We start from the raw sequence: 14476 nt of genomic DNA on the forward strand, positions 1-14476 counted from the left end.
GAAGATGATGGAGGTACCCGAGACGCTTATCAGTGGGAAAAGTCATAGGGAGAGATCAGAAGGAACAACTGTTCTCTGAAGGAGGATCAAGAGCAGCACCATGAGGACAGGAAGGATGACCTGTGTTTACATGACTTGGAAGTTACACAAATTGAGACCCAAGCCAGGAAGTTTTTTTGAGGCTAACATTGTCAATCCCATGGTGTCTATATAAAAAACAGGAAGAGGAGTGGAATTAACTTGGGACAAGTATTTCAACAGCCTTCAGCTCTGAATTTCCTGGGTTTCATTGGCATGTGTCATAACCTTTTTGTTTTCACTATTGAATACTTTTTTTTCCCCCCATAAATAAATGGAATGAAAGAAGAAACAATAAACATTCTTTATCAGAATAGTTTGGCTTCTCTCATTTATTTGGTGAAAGTATATTTATAAACTAAATTGTAGCTTCTAAATATTTTGGTATCTGGAACTCCTTTGTCCCTCAAAAAGAAAACATCTCCCAAATGAATTCCCTCAGCTCCCCAAATAAGCAGTAGTTCAGTTGTATGAAAAGAACCTCATAATTAAAATAATATTCCAGAGCATAGTTGATGAAAGCTGTGGGTGAATTTTCTCATAAAACAATCACTCATTATAATCGGTCTTGTAGTCTTGATCCTTATTGGAAATGTACAGGTGCCTCAAATGATTTTGGGGATTTAAACTTCCTTCCTGATTTTTCCAAGTGGGTCGGGTAGGGGCAGTACCTTGTATTATGCTATCTGCAGACTTTGTTCTGAAGAACTGTTGGAGTGTCATATTTATGCCTCTCCCCTGCCCCCAACCGGATCCTCAAACAGGCAAGAAATAAGGACTGTTCAAATTCCCTGGGATCTTGTGTGGTTTGGTTTGGTTTTGCTTTTTTTTTTAACTCCCAGTAACGTTATGAAAAATGTCCAGGCATTTCATCTCCTAAGGTGTGTCTGTGGCATAGCTGAGAGGACAATGAGAATGCTGTGCTTTGGGGCTTATCTTGCTTGCTGTGTTGACACATTTGTACAACAGTGAACTGACTGATAGGCATGGCTCACTGTTTTTTCCACTCTGTATAGACAAAGTGTGGTTCAGGAGCAAATTGCACATTCTGAGCTTGACGGTAGCTTTCCGTCTGTGTAATACAGGTTAGCAGCAGTGTTGTAGTAGTGCAGAAGGTGTGAAGTCTCTAGTGGGGCTAACCCAGTTCACCAGTCTGTCTCTCTCAAGCCAAGCCAAACCAAACAACAGTGGAAGCTTTCTACATTGAGTAGCTTATCTATTCGTTGCTAGTGGATCCTAACTAGGTTAGGTCAGTGAAAACTCTCTCTGGTATAGACATAAGTGTTTTGCTGTCTAATATATTTACACAGGAGGTCTTTGTATGGAGAGCAGTGAGTTTGATTTAATTAAGTGAAAGATTGCAGTCTTTGCTGTGCACTAAACAAAATAAATAGGTCAAGACATAAGCACTTTTGAAGTTTTTCTAGTGAAAATGTTGTCTTTTGTTTATTGAGAAATAAATCTTTTGGCTGGTACTCAGCTTCATGGTTTGCTGTGTTTGTGCACTGATTCTACAAGAAGAGTTGGTAACCACTTTGGAAATGTGCCACAAAAAGTGGTGCTTAAAGCAGTCGATAGTGTTCCACAAAAATAAGTAGTGAGGGCTGAGTGAATAAAGCAGCAAACTGTAATGTCTATGATATGCAGCTGTTTAAAACAGCACAACTGTGAAAGCTTGCATGGGATTTCTCATATAGGCTGTTTGACTACATTAACCTCTTGTTCAGGAAGCAATAGTGAAAATGTAGCTAATGACATGCAAATACAATTGTTCGTGAACAAAAAGCAAATCCACAACTGCATGGCTCGAGTCCACTCAAGTTAGTCAATTGGTGTTGACCTGATGTAATTCAGTATGTAGGAAGCTTTGTGTTCTTAAACATTGAAAATTGATCCTTTTAAGGTCCAAGAATTTCAGCAGATTTACACTAGCTGACCCAGAACACTAAGTCTACTTATTTTAGGAGGGAAAAATGAAGTTCAATCACTTTCTAATTTTTTTTCCATTCATTTAAAATTAGGTAGATGTTCACATATCGCTACTAGGTGGGCTGCCAGTTTTTTGTATGCCTTTTCCAGGGGTAGGTAAATAATAGTAGTGGTTTGTTTAGTCAGGTTGTCCCTGTAGAAAATGGATATTCAAACTTCTCTTGCTCCTACTAATACATAGCTCCAACAGTACATTAAATTGTTTGCTTATGGTTTAGAGCTTTCTGCACCTGGAGATGTTTTCTTACCCAGCCTGTGTGTTTGTATACTGGGGCATGTATCATTTGCCAACAAATACAAAGCTAAAAGTTTTATTTATTAATTATGTAAGTTGATATGATGCTTTTTGATTTTTGTGTTTTCTGTGGGGCTAGGCAAATATATTAATTCCTCTGTGATGAAAAGTAAAAATGAGTTTTGGAGTGGTGGGGGCTCCCACCTGTGTGAGAAATTGAGAAAGGAAAAAATAATGCTTTTGCTCAGATAACTTGTTCTTTCAGAACAAGCAGACAAAAAAGAAAAAACAAAACAAACAAACAAAAAGCCCTCCAGTGGTGAATGGGGACACGCACACCTTTGTGAAGTCAGTAAAAACTGGCGGTTGGAAGGGGCTTCTGGAGGTCAGCTAGTCCAGGCCTCCTTCCAGTCAGATCAGGGTGCTCAGGACCTTCACCCACTGACTTTTCAATATCTCCGAAGGTGGAGACACCTCAGCCTTTCTGGGTTTCTGTTCCAGTGTTTGAATACCCTTGCGGTGAATTTTTTTTTTTTTTTTTTTTTTTGAGTCAGAAGTTTCTGTGTTCCACTTTGCCCTTTGTCTCTGGTCCTTCTAGTAATGTGCTTCTGAGAAGAGCTTGGCTCTCTTCTCTAGCTCCTCCCATTAGGGAGTTGGAGATGGTATTATGATCTCTCCCAGCAGAGTGTTACAGAACAAAGAAAATTTGATTGAAGTTAGTCAAATAGATGTAGCATTTCTTTGTAGTTTGAGGGTAATGTGTGTGCGTGTGTGTCTCAGTGGAAGCATTTTTCCTCCACACATGCTTTTGATACTCATTCTTCTCTTACGTGGTCTCTTCCTGTTTCTTTGTGCTATGTCCCACTCCTCTGGTCATACCTTTCTTTCCTCTCTCTATGCACCAATGACAGTAAAGGGTTATCATACATCACCCCCACCATTGCAGTATCTGAAACTTTTAGTGCTAAGTGGTTTATTCTGTGAAAAAACCCTGTGAGGGTTCTAGGGCAGTACTGCTCCCGGTTTTCATGGGAAATGAAGACTAGTTATGTATCAGATTTCTTCCCAAATCTGAGACTGGTTTAACCACTCAGACTTTTTGTCTTAATGGAGCTGCACATGGGCTCAAAGAGGGCACATATGCTTCCTGAAATCACAGAAACATCTTTCTCTTTGAAAGATGATGCCACACTGTTTAGTTTGTCTCATTTTAGATACAATACACTAGTAATCCAAAAGGTTATTTAAATGCTCCCCTTGCCATTGGACTAATTCTTTTAAAAGTGGCTGGAGGGTGAGGTATCAGCAGGGTTTGCAAAATGCAAGCCAGCCTGAGGTGCTGGCACTGTGAGCGTGAGTGCTAGCCCGTGCTGCAGAACGTGGTGGCAGCTTTTGCCACTGCTACAGGCAGGGAAGCCTGTCACTTTTGCACTGAGGCTACTTTTTGTATTGTTAAGGTAACTTAACCTGCTGGCTAATATGTAATCATATAAGTGAGGGCTGTGAGAACACTAGTGTTCAAGTTCAGGCTTGCACAGCTGTAGTGTCTTGTAGGTTGTGTGTCTTGGGACATGTGCAGCTCCTTGATGCTGTGAACAACATATTTGGTATACAGCCTGAGTTTATATGGTCTGCAAACTTACTATTTCATGTAATAAGCTTGAATAAAGAGAAAAGTATTAAATTGTTCCTAACTGATACTAAAATCTAAATTGAGAAGTAGCCCAGGTGGTTACATGTCTTAACAGTTTTTACCAAGAAATGAAAATATTAGCCCTTTGCATGGACTCAGCTGAAATAAAGCTACTGTATATGTACCTGCCTTACCTTATTACACTTGGAGGAAGAGTAGCAGCTACTGTCACTGGGAGCTATCTGAAAAATGAGGTGTCAAGTGTAGTATCTTCCTGATGACCTGATTCCATCACTAATGGGTAAAACATTAGGTCAGTGGGGGTCCAGTGGTACAGTTTACATACACTCTTTTGAATGTGCCACATGGAAGATGAGCCTAAGGTCAACACCAGAATAAGGGAAATGCCATTTGTTCCCTTGTTAATCATTGCATTGATGTCTCATGTTGTTCTGAAGTTGAGGTGCACAGCAAATGCCGCTTCTGGCATTTGTATTCAGTGGTCTCAGGGTGAGCAGTACAAGCTTTTTAAGTAGAGTTTGGAATGACAGATATGCTCAGTGATTTACGAGGTTCTTGTAGACTCTTCTTGCATACCATTTAGTGTCCTCTATACTGAACCTCATTCCGATACTTGTGGACATTGATGGAAATCTTTCTGTTGGTTTAATGAAACATAGGATGTAGCTTTGGCTACCTCTGAGCAATAGTTTACTTTTAACTACAAAGTTAAATAAAGAATCATCTTTGCAAAACATTAGGGAATAATGAAACAGTTGCTTGCAACTGTAAACCGGTCATTTCCTTATAGACATCTCCATGTCTATTAAGCAGATCAGTGATGCAACAAAGACAGCTAGAAAGTGCTAATGCGTTTTAATTAAAAGAAGCGATGTTTTATCATTGTTCAGTGGTGTACAAACTACTTATCATTTGATTTTATTATTTTTTTTAATAGTTAAGTATCTAAAAGATATTTAGGGTTATTTATTAATTGAAAAAAATATGCAGCTTTTGCAGTTCTCTTAAGGTCACATTTCAATCTTGAAATTCATGGCTAATTTTTACCTTTAAGGTCAAACAACTTTTAGTCCTGTCTACCTTTCTTCCGCCTCTTCCCCCCCCACCCCCTTCTGTGTGCTGGTTTGGGTAAAAAAATAATGATATGAAGGACAGTTTTTCAAAAGCAATTTGTTTTGCTGTATCTTTGAAAAGGGGATTGTTTTTACTGGAAATGAGCTGAAACTTACTGCTTAATATTTCTGAAAACACTGAGCAAAATGAGTGAGAGTTTTGGTGTACATAATACTCTGCCACACTGGATAAATGTTTTAAAATGGGAGTCATGCATGTTTTAGAGCATTGGAGAAATTTAGCCATCTAACATTTATAAAACAGTTTGGACCTGATGATGAGCACAGAAAAGCAATCTTTACTGTTTATGCTAACCTGAGTAATGTTATAGGACAGTACACACAGTCTGTGGTACCTGTTTTGCTGCTTCTGGTGCCATGCACTGAAAGCACTTGATGGACCTGAGAGGAGGTTGTGCAAGTGCAAAATGCTCTAAATAGTGTTTTTGACTGTGCAGAGAAGTTGTGCTTCTGTTATCAGACTAAGAAAATAGATAAAATTAATTCCTGGCTGTTGTTCATAAGTCTCTGAGATACTTCGACAGCATGTAGAGAGTTTGAGATTGAAATTTTCTAAAGAACAGAACATTCTGTGTGTGAATTCTTGATGTCCAATGTTAGAGGAGTGTGCTGTGTTTTGTTCTGGTTTGTTGTTTTTTGTGTTTTTTTTTTTTGTTTGGTTGGTTTTGTTTGTTTGTTTGTTTGTTTCTTGAGGCAGGTGAACACTGTGACACTTCAGATATGTTTTGCGAGATTTCAGGTTGCACAGTGAATATAAGGTACCAGAAGTCCATTTTGGTTTAAAACCAGTTATCATAAGCAGAGAGCATCCTGGCTTTTATGTGTGGCTGGCCTGGTTTATTTTGTTGAATTTGAAAAGTTGTGATATGTACCTGCTTATTTTTTCTAGAGAAGATCTTTGTGGTTTAATGGAAGATCTGGCAATGGTTAACTTCAGTTAGGGCAGCTTCTGTCCTTAGGCTCTCCCTGTAGCCAGGGAAGGTAGAGGCAGGTTTAGAAGACCCCTGTTATGTGTCCATTCTGTGTCCTGCTCTCCAGAATTACCCATTCTCCACTGGCTGAGGAGCACTGAACCGGCAGTAGGTCCATGTCTCTGCTTGCTGCCTGGAGAAGTATTACCTCTGGCAGTGGTATGGTCAGAGCTTTGCTTGGTGCCTCTGTAGGAGTTATGACATGAGTGCTGAAACCCTTATCCTTCTCTGGGATTGAGAGATGCTTTTCCCAGGTGCGCACACGTGAGCCTAGCAGGTGGTTATCTAGTGCATCTCCATCTAGATGCAGGTGCTGTAACCCATCTCCCTCTGCATTTGACTTCATGCTTCATTATGAATTCTGAAGCTTTTCCAGACCTTGAAGCTATATTGTAATGCAAGCGATTACCTTTTCTTGCTTCCTCCAGGAACTGCAGCTTGATGTTAAATGCTTTTTTTAAGAGGTTTGAAAACATATTTCTGCATGTTTGCACTTTTATTATTTACTGGTTTTGGCAGGAATAACAAATTGAAATTACTGAAATGCTGCAAGAAATTCTAGTTTTGTGAGATATCCAGGACAGACAATTTGGGAAGATTATGAACCTTCTGAAAGGTTATCCAAATCAAAGTCAATCTTATAAATCTACTTCTTTGACATATCTAGAGGCAAAACAAGACATGAATGTATCAACGTACAATCATTCTCTTATAAGAGATGTGGTAGTATCCCTTATGATTAAATGCTGTGCCAAAGGAAATGACTTGGTTTTTTTATTCCTTTTCACTAATGTGGAAAGTATGCCATGGGAGCATGCAGGAAGAGGTTGTTTAGTGGAAGAGAGGAAGAAGAAACTGTTTGGAAGGGGTGCAGACAGACAGCACTAGCAGCAAACATAATCCTCTTGGTAGTGTGCCATGTTCAGCAAAGCTCAAGGATTGGATTTTCTGAGACATTCGGTGTTTGCCTAACTGTATGCTCCTGCTGGAAAGAGTGATAGAATGTCTGTTTGTGTCAGTGGGAGCAGAGTCAGGCCAACTCTTTGCACTTTTCAGATGCTTTAATTTCTGCATTTATGACTTCATCGTAAATAAAAGTGGGTAGACAGCTGTGGGACAGAAGATCTATCCAAAATCTAATGGGACTGAAAACCCCTTTCCTGTGAGTACCATGCTGAAACAAGTTCAAAGTAATTCCTGCTTACCCTTTATTCTCTTAAGAGGCTGCCAGTGAGTAGGATCTGTAAACAAGGGGAAAAAATGTCTACAGGCAAAAGGTTGTTTGAGGTAGTCATGACTGGCTCAAACCAGATGTAGAAAGATCAGTGTTTGGCAGATCAGAGTTTGGCAGTGATATTCCCACTTTAGATTAAGTCAGCCTGATGCATGGACTGGTTCGCAGACCCTGAACGTTCAAGTCTCTCTAGGTACTAGTTTCTTGAGCAGTTGCTGGTATTTTATGGCTTAACTCATAGTGAGATGAAAGAGGTCCACCTTGGAAAGATGGTTGTGATTTTCACAGCACTGTTACACTAACCAGGATGGTGAGCATTGATAGTTCAGGATTCAAATACAGGTGTTCAGAAATGATCAGCCAAGAAAACTGGAAATAGCTGTGACTAGTAACAAATAAGCAAGTTGACAGTGTTGGGAACTGAAGAATAACCTTTGTATGATACAGTTTGATATCTATGAGAATGTCGAATCGTAGAATGGTTTGGGTTGGAAGGGACCTTAAAGATCATCTTAATTCCTACCCCACTGCCACAGACAGGGATGTTCTCCACTAGATCAGGTTGCTCAAAGCCCCATCCAACCTGACCTTGAACACTTGTAGGGAGGGGGCCGCCACAACTGCTCTGGGCAACCTGTGCCAGGGTCTCACCACCCTCACAGTAAAGAATTTCTTCCTCATATCTAATCTGAAGCTACCCTCTTTCAGTTTAAAACCGTTACCCCTTGTCCTATCACTACACTTCCCAATAGAGACCCTCCCCATCTTTTCTGTAGGCCCCCCTTAAGTACTGGAAGGCTGCTATAGGGTCTCCCCAGAGCCTTCTCTATAACATCACTCTCTCTAAGTCAAAGCTATGAATGGGGAAGGGGGAGGGCAGTTTGCCAGCCATTTGTTTTAGGAAGGAGGACTACTAGGAAAAGAGCAGCCATACTGTGTCCAGGTGAGGGTCCATCTAACCTATTATCCTCCTGGTTATGAGGAGGATATTATGACCCTGCAGAGGCTTTACTGCGCCTCCAGGTGCTATACCATACTCCTCAAACTTATTTACCCATTCTTAAGGCATCACTTCTGCTTCCAGATTCACAACTGCACCACACCTTCCCTTCGCATTCACACAAGCCAAGGCTGTGTTTGGGCCCTGTCTAAGTTCTGGCTGTCCCCAAGGGCCAGTGCTTGGAGCTCCAAAAGCTCATCTGCTTGAGGAGATCGGACTTCTGCAAGCTCTGGGGTCACACTGTTGGCTGGACTCTGCCCTTTTCTGTGCAGGCCCCCAAGAAGTTGAAGAAGGCCCCCACGGCTGGGGCTGCCAGCCCAGGAGTGGGCACGTGCTCTGTGGCCTTCTCCAGCTGCCCCAGCTGCAGGCGTGCGCGGTTAGGTGACAGGGACACTGTGTGGTGCAGGCTGTGCTCCAGGGGCTGGATCTCCTGCCTGCCCGCCTTGAAAAGGTGGCAGTAGGAAAGGGGTGAAGGGCACTGACTTTGTGTCTTGGCTCAGGAGAAGCCTCTGATTTATGAAGTATCTGGATCCCTTGGCCAGGTCTCCAGGCTTGGCAATTCCTCTCTCGCGTCAGCCATTTCGCCGTGCTCTCTGCCTTCTGGGGGGCTGCTGGAGCCCAGAGGTGGGCCTTCCTCCAGGCAGCCCCTTTGCTGAGCAGAGCAGGACTGCATGGCACTTGTTTCTTCTCTGTACTGCAAGCCGTGGGGCAGCGATGCTGCGTGGATGCCTACTCTCCCAGCCTCCAGTGGGTTTCTGCACAGGTGATGTCAGATGTCACCGTAGTGATCCTCACTGATTGTACTTGTCCTGTCTTCTCCCAATCCATGGAAATTCAGGTCTTGGGTTAGCATTGTGAGTGAAATGGGAGACAAGGATCTGTTTGGAAGATGGGACTATAGTAAAGTCTGTGACCTGGCTGCTTTTGCCTAACTCCTGTTTAATACTCAGGCTATCTGAGTGACTGTCCTGCTACGGAGTTTGAACAAAGCAGAGCAAGAGGCAAGGCAGCCCTAGAGAGGGAGGTGCTGTCGTGGTTTGGGCCTGGTTGGCAAGACAGGTTCATACCCTGATGAGGCTGCTGGCTGCCGTAACGGCCTGAGAGGAACAGCTATTGCTGTGGGGATATGCAGTGCCTCCTTCTACTCGTACCAAGAAACGAGGTTTAAGAGTGACAGCACCTGATGTGACAAATGTAACAACTGAAAAAAACTTAAAAGCATAAAATGGTGTGTCAGCAGTTAGGATGTAACCGAACCTTTTTTCACTGATCAGAATATTTGCACATCATTTAATTCTGCTGGTTGCCTTTAACTACCTTGTATCTTCTTTTCTTTTCTTCTTTATGAGAAAAGTAATAATTACCTTGGGGGAATTAGCAACAGGTGTGTAGCTGGTGGCAAATTAAGTGGTATTGCGTTTCAAATTTTGCAAGATGCATTGAGTCACATTGTGAGAGTAGTAAGCACAGTTCATGTGTGGTGATCTCATTGTTTTTGAAAAGTTAAGGTGTATTGCATATTTCTGCTTCCTTTTTAGTTTTTTGAAATAGTATTGTTTCCTGAAAAGGTCTGCAAACAGTCATTCATGGCCCTTCTGCCTATGTGAGTAGTGAGTGTCTAATTTAATAAGATTTGGGTTTTTTTAGTTCATTATGGGCAGAAGTATTGTTGCTCACTGACATCATACTGGTGGCAACCAGGCTTTCTTCAGGAGAGTAGCTCACACAAGCTCAATACGTTCAGGTAACAGAGATAAAAGTAAAAACAGTGCTTGAAGAAACAGGATGTTGATCAGGGAATGTTTCTTATTTCCAAGCTTTTTCAAACACTTTAAAATGAAAAAATACAGAAATATGACAGTCTGTAAACAATGACTTGTAAGTTTTGCTGCACGCATTATTTGTTTTCTACAAGTAATGTGCCCTTGCGTTATTTGAAGGGAAAAAAAAAAAAAAAAAAAGACTGTAAACCCTTTCTGCAGCCAGAAGAATGATGGAAGTTAGAATCCTTTTTGCATAATCCCCTCGCTTTTTGCTTGTGGATACAGCTGTGCTAACACAATGCAACATTTGAGTTGAGAGGTCTGCGAAATCCTGGCACCAATGATAGTTTTCAGACTGAGGCTCTTATTTGATAGATTTTCAAAGTAATACTGTGCTCAGCTGTATCTGTGTCCCTGGAAGTAGGCTTTCAGTTAACTTCTCAGAGGAAATACTTTCAAAAGGAGAAGACTGATTTTGCCAAGAATCAGATAAGGTCAGAGTAATTAGACAAACCAGAGCTTTGTAGGTTAGAGATGAACGCAACCCTCTCCATGGGATAGTGCAAATGTGCTAGGAGAAAAGGAAAATTAAATGCATGAGGATACTTATTTTTGCCGAAAATCTGAAGTTCTGCATATGCATAGCATATTTTCAAGTGTGGGATTGTATTTTAGACCTTATTTTCACCTTTTAAAAAAAGTAAAATATATGTATTCTTTCTGTTTCTGGTTTCTAGTTTAACCCACCAGAAAATGGTTTCACTGAATTAGTTGTAATTTTTTTTAATACTATTTGTTTATAAATTACTATTATAATTTGATGGTAATATGATGCTAATTCACCATAGGTTTTCAAGTACATATGTAGTAGGCTCTATCTAGCTTCCATACATTTCTGTTACAAGACAGTAGGGGTTGTATTTCAGCTCTTACTGTACTCTACTACTGGCAAAGTGGATGACCTAAGGACTATATTGACAGGTGTCAATCGGCATTAGTCTTCTAACACTAGCTGAACTTTGCCAGTTTATACCTAAGGTCTGGACTGATATTTTCTCCTGTTTTTCCTTGGCTGCAGAATAGTAAAATGCCTTTTTTGTTTGCCAAAAGTAGTTTCTGTGAGTGTCTGTGCTCAGTGGTTTCACGGCCTTTACAGATTGAGAATGAAAGAGGACAGCCACTTCCTTCAGTGGGATAATTTACGCTTCACGTACAAAAAAGTGTGTTCTGTTGATTTGTTGGTCAGCCAGCAAAAGGAAGGCTGCAGATCTCTCCTCTTCCTTCAGTGATGGCATCAGTGGAGTCTCTTCTCTCTATCCTTTTGTCAGTATTTGTAAACAGATACTCTTTTTCTTAGTCAGATCTTGTTAGGTTGGCTAAGAGATCAGAAATCATAGGTTGGAACTAAGGAACAGAAAGCCAGTGCAATTGTATATCCTCAGTTCCTTAGGAGGTGGTGTAATGATTGTGGGCAGGGACTTCTTAAGTTTCCCAGATCTCTGTGGACTTTGCCTTCTGGCTCAGGAGAGGAATACAGACGAGGACTTTCAGTTAAAGAAAATGGGACGTTTTGCCTTCTAAAAGCAAGATTGGAATGAGAGGATTAAAGGGAAGGATCCTGAGAAGTCCAGGAAGACAGTGATTGGCACTACTACAGTTAAGTTTAAGAACATATAAAACACCAAATAAAATTGCAGAAGAGGGAGGAAATTATGAGCTGTTTCAACAAGAAGTCAGAAGTCTTGGTTACATCCAGGCACCTGAATGGTGCTCTGGCGTTCCCGTGGAAATGAAAACCAGGAGGAGGGAATGTAATAAAGATGAAAAGCACCAGTTTTTTTGAAACATGAAACTTGCATGATGTCAGCATCCATAGAGCAGCATTGCATTTCAGAGAAATTGGCCAGGCAGACAAATCATTCCTTTTCCCTGTCCTGTCTTGTCCTTTACACTCATGAGTTTTGTTCTGGATTTGAAGAGCTGCGGGAAGGCAGCGCTGGTTACAGGAGAGGCTCGTGCTGCTGGAAGGCAGCCACGCAATCCGGGCAGCCGGCAGTGGCCTGGCACCTGCCCCCATTTGAGAGCTAAGGGCTGCAGAGACGGAGTACGGAAAGTCCTGACCGCTTAAACACAGAAGAGGCTACCTTCCAGATGGCTAGACAAAAGGTCACATGAATTATACAGTGAGTTGGCTCCTGCAGCTTGATGACATTTTCAGATGAGTTTATGAGCAGTCACCCAGGCAATGCCGAAGCAAATCTATCTAGACTTAGTCCTTAAAAACACTGAGGAAGGAGATAGGTGTTTGTCTCTGTTATGTACCGAAGACAACGAACTTGGCTGTCTTCTTCCACCTGACTACTTCCCAATCAAAGAAGGGAGATTTTTTTCTTTGACAGCCTCACACTGCCCAAACTCAACAAAGTCAACTTCAGAGCAGTGGTTTTTCAGCCTGTTTTGGATCTGAATAAGCATCAGATGTGGACAGCTGTGTAGAGAAATGAAACCTCCCGAGAGTTTGTTTTTCTACGGTTGTTTCTGTGTAGCATGTGGAGGTGCCTCTGAACTCCCAGGTGGGAGACGGGTAGGAGCCCTCCCTCGGTTTTTGGAGTGTTGCACCCACCCCTGGCCATCCGTTTTACAAGTGGTTCTTAATGTCTGTTTGCATATTGTGTGGCATAAAAAAAATAATATGCACTAAAAAAAAAAAAAGGTTGGGGTTTCCCCTCCGCCCCCCCTAACAGTGTTTCCCACTGTGCTGATGTTAATCAGAAATACTAAAACCCCCTCAAACATGGAACAGTATTTAGGTTACCCTAAGTTAGTTTGAAATTGCACTGTAACTACAAAGGGTAGTGTACTGGCTATGTAGTGAGCTGAGAAGAGCAAGGACTTGAGCTCAGCTGTGGCTGAGTTATGACTGTACAGATAGTAATAGTAGTACATAAATAATAACAATAATAGCGGCTATGGAAAAGTTTAGAGCTTTAGAAGCTCTTAGAAGCAAAATAAGCAGTGGTCTTGTTTGAGGCTTTCTTCTGACTTAAGAGTCATACTGCTCTTTGAAGGGCAAACTGTATTTGTATGTTTGCATTCTTTTGTACGAGTGTGGAAGCTTATAAACTTCTGTTTTGTAAAAATCTTGGCATAGTCTTATTTTGGTAATAGGATTGCATGCAGATGTCCTTGTGGTCAAATTAAAAAAAAAAAAAAAAATTAAACATTAGGTTTCCTGTGACAGAGTCATTGTTTGCAAATGGAGTGATTAATGACTGAGACTAGAGATCTACATTACAACTGCATGATCTTGCACATAAACACTTAATGTAACTCATTGAAAAATGTCTGGGTTTTTTTTCCTGTGGAGTTGAATTTGGTATTGTCACTAAGAGAATAGCATCAGCTTGGAAAACTGAACTTCTAATTCCTTTTTGGGTTTCTTGCATCTCCTTCCGCCTTAAGTCTTTCAGGTGCAAATTCCCTTTTCAGAATTAATTGAAAGAAAACATTTTTATTTTATAAATAAAAAACTCTTGTTATATGGCAACCTTTAGATTGTTTAGAATATCCAATATCAAATAACAAAAGTCTTTAAAATGTCAGATGCTCCCCAGCATGGAACAACTGTTCTGTGCCCGTGTGCATGTGGCAAATGAGAACACAGAGCTCAATTGCTTTCATAGCACCTGCAAACCTACCCACTTTACTGGACTTAATCTCTTATGGGATTGGTACAATCAAGGTTTTTAGGCAGACTTTTTTAGTAAAGCAACATGGATCACAATGCTTTAGTGCCTTATCAGGGATGTATTCCTTTAAATATGCTGATTTACAAAGAAATTTTTTTTTCTATTGTTTTTTTTTTTCCCCGGCACTGTTCTTTTGCCTTCTCTTGGTCATCCTCTAGTGTTTGACTTTCATAAGAATACAGAATTCAGGATTTTTCTTTCAACCTTTAAAGTCTGAGAACTCTGCCTAGAAAACAGGCTGCTTCCTGGCATGGCTTCTTTTTAACCACAATCTGAGTGGAAAAATGTAACCTTTTCTAGTGCTCTTGTGCTATGTATGACCTCTGGAAACAGAATGAACAATTTAAAGCTTCCTGCTACATGTTAAAACCAAGAGAAAATGTTTCTTTTCTCCTGCTTCTAACTTTCACCCTTTTCCAGTATTGGGCTTGCCAGGGCTTTCCATTTAACCCTTTTTTCTTTTAAGCTCTTCCTTTCTCCTTGGTCCTATTTACCCTTGTCGATGTCCTCTCATAAGTCATTAGAGTGAAACAGAATCATGTGTGTGTGTATGTGTGCAGGGCTGGGGGTGGGGGGAGGATATGTGTCAAATTTGTTTTGTTTAGCTGTCAGCGTTTTCTGTCCCAGCTGTGTTGTTTTGCTCAAGCTCCATCTGCAGCCATGCCACTAA

At 41.0% G+C, this 14476-nt stretch overlaps 1 protein-coding gene across 2 annotated transcripts in view; it reads left to right on the forward strand.

The window, feature by feature from the left end:
• RIN2 (Ras and Rab interactor 2) overlaps positions 1-14476 on the forward strand; it is a 77608-nt gene that overhangs the window by 11431 nt on the left and 51701 nt on the right. The window lies entirely within an intron of this gene.

This window comes from Tyto alba, unplaced genomic scaffold, assembly GCF_018691265.1.
Source record: "Tyto alba isolate M040663 unplaced genomic scaffold, T.alba_DEE_v4.0 Super-Scaffold_16, whole genome shotgun sequence".
NCBI classification, from domain to species: domain Eukaryota; kingdom Metazoa; phylum Chordata; class Aves; order Strigiformes; family Tytonidae; genus Tyto; species Tyto alba.